The sequence below is a fragment of the Hirundo rustica genome, chromosome 2, assembly GCF_015227805.2.
Source record: "Hirundo rustica isolate bHirRus1 chromosome 2, bHirRus1.pri.v3, whole genome shotgun sequence".
Classification (NCBI taxonomy): Eukaryota; Metazoa; Chordata; class Aves; order Passeriformes; family Hirundinidae; genus Hirundo; species Hirundo rustica.
The window spans coordinates 113,266,660-113,273,414 of NC_053451.1; the positions used below are offsets into that span (position 1 = coordinate 113,266,660).

At 45.9% G+C, this 6,755-nt stretch overlaps 1 long non-coding RNA gene across 1 annotated transcript; it reads right to left on the reverse strand.

Moving 5' to 3' along the window:
* Positions 1 to 1,823: 1,823 nt before the first annotated feature.
* LOC120748987 (uncharacterized) lies at positions 1,824 to 6,182 on the reverse strand. Its single transcript, XR_005699495.1, has 3 exons — positions 6,105 to 6,182; positions 4,496 to 4,602; positions 1,824 to 3,548 (listed from the first exon to the last, which is right to left on the reverse strand). It is a non-coding gene; the product is annotated as an uncharacterized LOC120748987 (long non-coding RNA).
* Between the last annotated feature and the right edge of the window lie 573 nt (positions 6,183 to 6,755).

Consider the following 6,755-nt stretch of genomic DNA (forward strand, 5'->3'; position numbering starts at 1 on the left):
AAACTGGCATCACCTTTGGCGCCCTCAGCTTCACTGCTACTGCGAACATTGCTACCTCATATGCCTTTAGCTACAGGTGCAATATTCTTTGAGCTCTTTTAGATCTTAGTTATCTATTGGACCATTGGCCATCCCATTTCTGATCGTTTGGAAAGAACATATGACAAGCTTCTCAGCCTTTTACAAATCACACATCAGGATTTAACTTGTTTTACTGGATATTTCATGTTTATTTTGCATGAATTTCACCTTTTTTAAAAATCTTGGACATGTTTTTGAGGAGTATCTTTCGGTTCCTTACATCTTGCTCAACCACGCTAAATATTCCTCAAAACTTTTTTAAAGAGTCAGAGAAGCAGTTTTTAGAGAATATACCTTTTTTTTTTCCTGAGTCTCTCTACAATAGCTGCAAGCATTTTATTCTCCTGACAGTTCCTCTTACCAGGCTCTCCAAGGAACTCTGGACAGTGTCCTGCTTGATACCTTCTCTATGGCAGGCGTGGACTGCCAATAACTCACTGTAGAACTAAGCCATCAATCCCTCCATTTTATATTCCACTCTTCCAACATTTGCATAGAAACTCTTCCATTTTGGTCTGCCTGCCTGTCTGTGCTCCAGTCTAAATAGGAGCTAATTTTTCCAGCACTCCCTCATTGTTCTCTACATGACCTTCATCAACTTCTGCCCCACGTACTTCAGCCACAGACAGTGTCACCTTGACCTGTGTGTCTGTCCCGCTTGCCCTCATGCAGAATTTTGGGATTACACTGCAGACTGATGCTGCACAGCTTTTAATTCTTAACCTTTTATCCAGCAACTCATGTGTTGCTTCCAGCACTCGTCTGGCAGCCTTTGTGCCATCAGCACCTCTCCACCATGAAGACACAGCCTCGATTCCTTTTGCTGTTAGGCACTTTGGCATGTGGCTGGAAGGTTACCAAACACTCCCTCCCAGCTCTGGTTACACTCCCCAGCAGGAGAGGTCTCTCCATCACCTGGAACCAACACCAGGCAATGGAATTCTTAGAGCAAAAGGGTACTTGGTCATCACCTGACAGTCAAGGTCTCATCTACAGGATGAGATTTTTTTTGTTGTCGTAATTTCAGGGTCATTTCTCCTTTTCAGGACTGATGTCCCGCTGCATTACAACTCCTCACGGAATCCCAGTGGCAACCTCCCTGGAGACAGAGGTGGGAATACCTGCTTGGAGGTTTGCTTTACACATTTGCTAATTGAGAGAAGTTTCCTTACACTTCATGTGTTGTGACTTTCACAAGGGTTCAGTAGCATTAATCTGCAATGAGCATCTTGCAGCGTCATAACTATCCTTTTGGTTTAACAGCTGCATTAATACTGCTGAGGGCAAGTAAATGCCTTTTTTTTTTTCTAAATGGAGATCTGATATCAACCTCTAGCCTGAGAAGCCAAAAGGTCTAGGCTAAATGGCCTCAGACATAGTCCTTGTCTTTTTTAGGCACTATATTCCATTGAAATTTCCACTTTGTGTCTCTCCTTCCAGGGTCTTTTATTCAGATTGTCCTCATCCTCCTAGAAGACATTTGTCTTCTAAAAATCTAAAACCATACTAGTGGGTTTCAAAAAAATCCATCTTTAATACTGCACTGGTTGGTGCTTGTGAAAGTTTAAAGTATTTATTTGTTTTGTGAAATGTTAGTAACTTCTCTAACTTTTATTCAGCATCTTTAATCCATTCCTCAGGTCCCCACAAACCATTTCCAAGACAATTGTATGAAAGTAAGGAGGAGTAAGAAAGTTTAATTTTTCTTGTGTAACACTCTGGTATCATTAACAGACATTTCCCATAACTGCTGGGCAATCGTGCTTTATAATCTAACAGATCACAGCCACTTTATGATAGCATGAAAGGACTGATTGTGCAAGCCCTCAAACACTGGTTCCCTAAGACAACAGAACACATAACCAGCCACAACCTTTAGTCCAAAACAGAGGCACAGAACTGTTTTTTAAGATGCAGCCTCTTCTGCACTGTTGAGGGGAGCTGTACTCACAAACACACCCATCACCAAATCAAAGAGTATTCTACATAACCAAGACTTGCTGATTCAAAGTGGGACCTCACCCATTTAGACTCCAAATTTAGATTTCTTTCTATGAATTCTACTTTCAATTACACCAAGTCTGCTGCATTTTATTGGCTCTGATGTACGCAGCTTTCGTCACAAAAGAAGGCTTGAGAGCTTACACACACACACTTGTCACTGCTGTATTTATAGGCAAGATGCTTAAACATTTGCATTTTATTGTAAGGGATAAATCGTGCCATACAGTACAGAGAAACTCAATAGTGATTCACAAAACAAGCCTGATTTTTCAGTTGATAGAAAATGGTTCTAATTCCCTTTCCACCATCAAATCTAATTTAAAGTAGCCCAGTGTAGTGCAAATACATCAGTTACTTAGTAATCTCCTGTAATGGCAGGGAAATTCATCACAAATTGCTGAATGTTATGAATCATCTTGTGAACACATAACTGCCATACACTAAAAAAGGCGCTTTAACAAGTGGTTCCATTCATTTATGTCAATACTTCATAATTAGCACAGAGAAGTGTCTGTAAATTGAACTCTTGAGCACCACAGTGCTTAGTTACCATTTTTATTTTTTAATATTTTCAGCTCTTGATGTCATGGAAGACCCCATTAAAATTCTGTGCCAATGACAAATTACATTTTCATTTTCTCCTCTAAATGTGTTAACACAAGCTAATGAACTCAACAATGTTCAACAAAGCCATAAGCATATGCTGACCTGTGCTACGTAAACAGTTCAACTGACATTATCAGGGGTATTAACCTAAGTTTTTGATGGATATTTAAATCCTGTTGCTCAATAACATACAACAATAAAAAGAACTACTGGTCTGTATGGAAGTCAGTGCTGATGCTCACTCAGAAGTAACAGGTGACAAGAAAAACATGACAGCCAGATGCTTAGAAGAGCTCTCTGCTGCACACCAGCCTGAAGACCTAGATTTAGCCACATTTTCATTGGTAACTGAAGAACTTTGAAAGCTTTGCAGGGTATTCTATCCAAGGCACACCGTATTTTGAAAGCATTATGTTTACCGAAAACCAGAGATCAGGGTCTTACTACTCCCCAACAGAGGCACAGCTTTTCTACAGCAACCTTACAATTTCAGGGCTTGAGTGCCCACAAAGCCATACATGGACTGTGGTTTCCTGGTCAGTACTTTAAGCACTGGGTGGAAATAATGAATCATTTCTACTTGGATTCCATAATCTCAAGATGCCCAGTCACTATAAGTTAACAGTTTAGAGGTGACAGCTGGTTGGTACCTATGGGGTGCAGAGTCTTAGCCCATTTTAACAGCAAAATAAATCAATCTCTCTGCAAACTTCCTTTGCAACTGGGCATAACCCAAACTGTGCCCAAAGCCAGTTCCTGCAGAGGGGCTGACACAAGGTGACTTGATCATCCTTGGGCATTTGCAGTAGCACCGCATTCTCTCAGGAGCAACTGAAAGGTTTAGGCAAACTGCTCTCCTAGACCAGAAAAGGAAGTGCGAGACTATAAATATATCCATGATCACAGTGATAATTCCACTTTGATGCTTCTTACCAGGATAACTTCCCACTCATCTGTTCTAAAAAATCCTCAAGCCCCCAGCTCTGAGTTTGTCTCATCCTCCATGGCTTCCCAGGAATCCTGGAATGCAGGCCCCTGGAATAATTTCCACAGGCTATGCACACCAAGGTAAACAAGCAAGAAAAGCTTTGCCTTACTCTAATTTTACTAATTAATGATCAAATAATTATCAAAATAATCTAGTATTTCCCTGTGCTTTGAAACAGGAGACCTAATCTTGAGCTTGTATTACATACTGCTTACTTTAACTTTTATTTCTCAACTGAAAACAGAGTAATCTTTAAAAAAAAAAAAGAAAAAATCACAAGATTTGATCCTTAACAAGGTGTACATATCTCCCCATGCCACTTATTTAAAATTACATGTAATTTTTAATTACAGCTTATTTCTGCAATTTTCCTCATGTTTTTAACCCTTCAGTGCCCATTAAAAAAACATTACTGATAAGACATCCAAAATATCCAGACACGCAAACTTGTCTCTTGCATCTCAAGTTTCTCCTTTTCAAGGATATTCAGGCCTGTAACTTCTGCTAGGTTCAGCAGTATAAAATATATTTATTTACAGAGAAAAAAAAAAAATAAAACTTGCAGGTTACCTAGTGCTCCAACTCTCAATAGTTACAATAAACCATAAAAAGTAGGAAAATCCTTGCATACTGCCTTCAAAGTACTTTAGCTCCTTTTAGTAGTCAAATATAGATTTTTCCATGACATTTTGATTAGGCTCTTACTGTGAGCACATTAAGTGATAATTGGTCCAAAAATACTTATTGAGCCAGGAATATCAGAATACAGTAAATACCAGGAGCACCATAGGCAGCTGTATGAATCACTTCACATACCTGTGGTTTTCCAGGTTCCTGTGCTTAGTCATGAGTACACTCTTCATATTCTCGTACACAGAACACAATTTCTGCCAATTTTTTGTTCTTGGCTTCTACACTGCCACCTGTAGTCATACAAGAGAAATTAGCCATATTTTATGCTGCAGATCCTGTTAGCACAATGTTTCAGCTCACTTGTTCTCCTAGACAAACCTCCTAAAGCATCCCTTTTTGTAAAATGTGCATTTAGATATTCAAACCAAGTTATTTACGTTTTTATTTTTAATATATTTGAGGGGGAAAAAAAAAAAATCACCACCAAGAAATCCCAATTCATTTTAAACCAAGAGGACATTTAAAACTCTCAGATTCTTTGCAGATTTTCATTTTGTGCTCATTGCTTGGTGGACACATCATAACCTTGACAGAGCAAGGTGACTTCTGAAGTGGCAATGCAAAAACATCTGCACCTAATTACTTGGTAAATACAAAAAAACCCTAATTGGATTTGTTCTTCCTTCTGAAAAATGAACATAGTTTTACAGAAACATAATATCCATGCTCAGCTTAGTCACAGTATATAGGTTGTAAGGAAATGTATACAAATAAAAATTGCTAGTATTTGAAAGATTATCTTATAGAATTAGCAGTGATCCTGAACTTTTTTATTCAATGAAAACCATTTGATTTATTCCAGGCTTGCTGCACTTCACGCAATATGCCACAGATCGTGCTAAATGAACCATTTACAACAAAGTAAGATCTGAACACAGTACCCGGAGCCCTCACGTTAATCCTTCCTTGAAAATGTGAAAAAAACCCCCATAAAATGCATGCGTTCCTGGAAAAACCAAAGCTTCCTGGTGTTCAGAGCACGGGTTTCACCGAATAGCGAAGTTTCGGAGTACAAGCTCTGGGGGGGAACTTGGCTTTTGCACGCACATGCCTCCTCCTTTCCTCCAGTTAAGACCGGCTCACCATCCCTGGAAGCGAGCGCCCCAATGCTCCCACTATGCATCTCCCCGGAAAAACGCTCCGGAGTCAGGAGCGGGCAGAAACAAACTCGGGTCCCCGCAGCACGGGAGGCTCCGGGCACCCTCACCCTGCGCTGCCCTACGGCAGCGACAGCCGCAGCCGCCACCAGAAAACCTCACACTGGAACAGAAACCGAAATCGAACGCGATTTCCAAGAACAAGTTGGTCTTAGAAAAAAAGATAGAAAAAAAAAAACACATTGGAAAAAAAAAAAAAAAAAAAACCCCCACCCCAAAAAAACCCCAACATGATATAATAAAGAAATAAAATTCCCAAGCGCCGGCGAGACTGCCCATGTCCCGAAGCACACGTCCAGGTAAACGCCGTCGCCGGCCACTCCCGGACGGGAGAGGCTCCCCCGGGACCCGGCCACCTTCCCAGCCGGGCTGCGGCCGCTCAGGTGCTCCGGGCACCGCCCCGCCGCCCGCGGCCCCCGCCTCCGCCGGCACCCCCGAGCCACCGCTCAGCCCCACAGACCCCCGGCACCGACGGCCCCCGAGGCGCCCCCCGCCCCGGCCGCACACGGGCTCCATCCGCCGGGGCGAGGTGTCACGGCTACAGCCGCGGCGGGGAGCGGGCGCTGCCCACCCACCTGCGCTGGCCGTGCCGGTGCCGCAGCGTCAGGCGGCGGCTCCTCCTCGCCCGTCCGGCTCCCCGGCTCGCCCCGCGCCGCCGCCGCGCAGCCCCGGCGAGCCGCTCGTCCCGGGCGCCGCCGCGCCGCCCGGGATTCCTGCGGGAGGGCGGGCGGGAGCGGGCGAGGGAGGCGGCTCATCGCCGGGCACAGCCCCCCGCTCCCCCGCCGCCTTATCCTGCCTCCGTCTCTTCCAGGCGCGTTCTGCCGCGCGGCGCCCGGGCGGACCCGCAGCGCGCACCTCCGGCCCCTTCCCTTTTTATCGCGGGGCCGGGGCTCCCACCGCCGCCGCCGCCGCCGTGCGGGGGGCTCGGCATCCGCTCCGCCGCCTGCCCACGGCCGGCCCGCCCCCGCCGCCGCCGCCGCTCTCGCACCGCCCGCCACCCACCTGTCCGCGCCCCGGCCCCGCCGGAGCCGCCCCCGCTCCGGCCCCGCTCGCCGCAGCGGCCTCCGCGGGCGCGGGGCTCTGCGGCTCCCGCCGGAGCCGCCCGCGGGGCTCGGGCTGGGGCTGGGGCTCTGCGGAGGAAGGGAGGAGGTGGCGGTGACGCTCCCGCGGCGGACGCGTCCCACCTGTGCCCGCGGCCCCCGAGCGCCGGGATGTTCGCCGCCCCC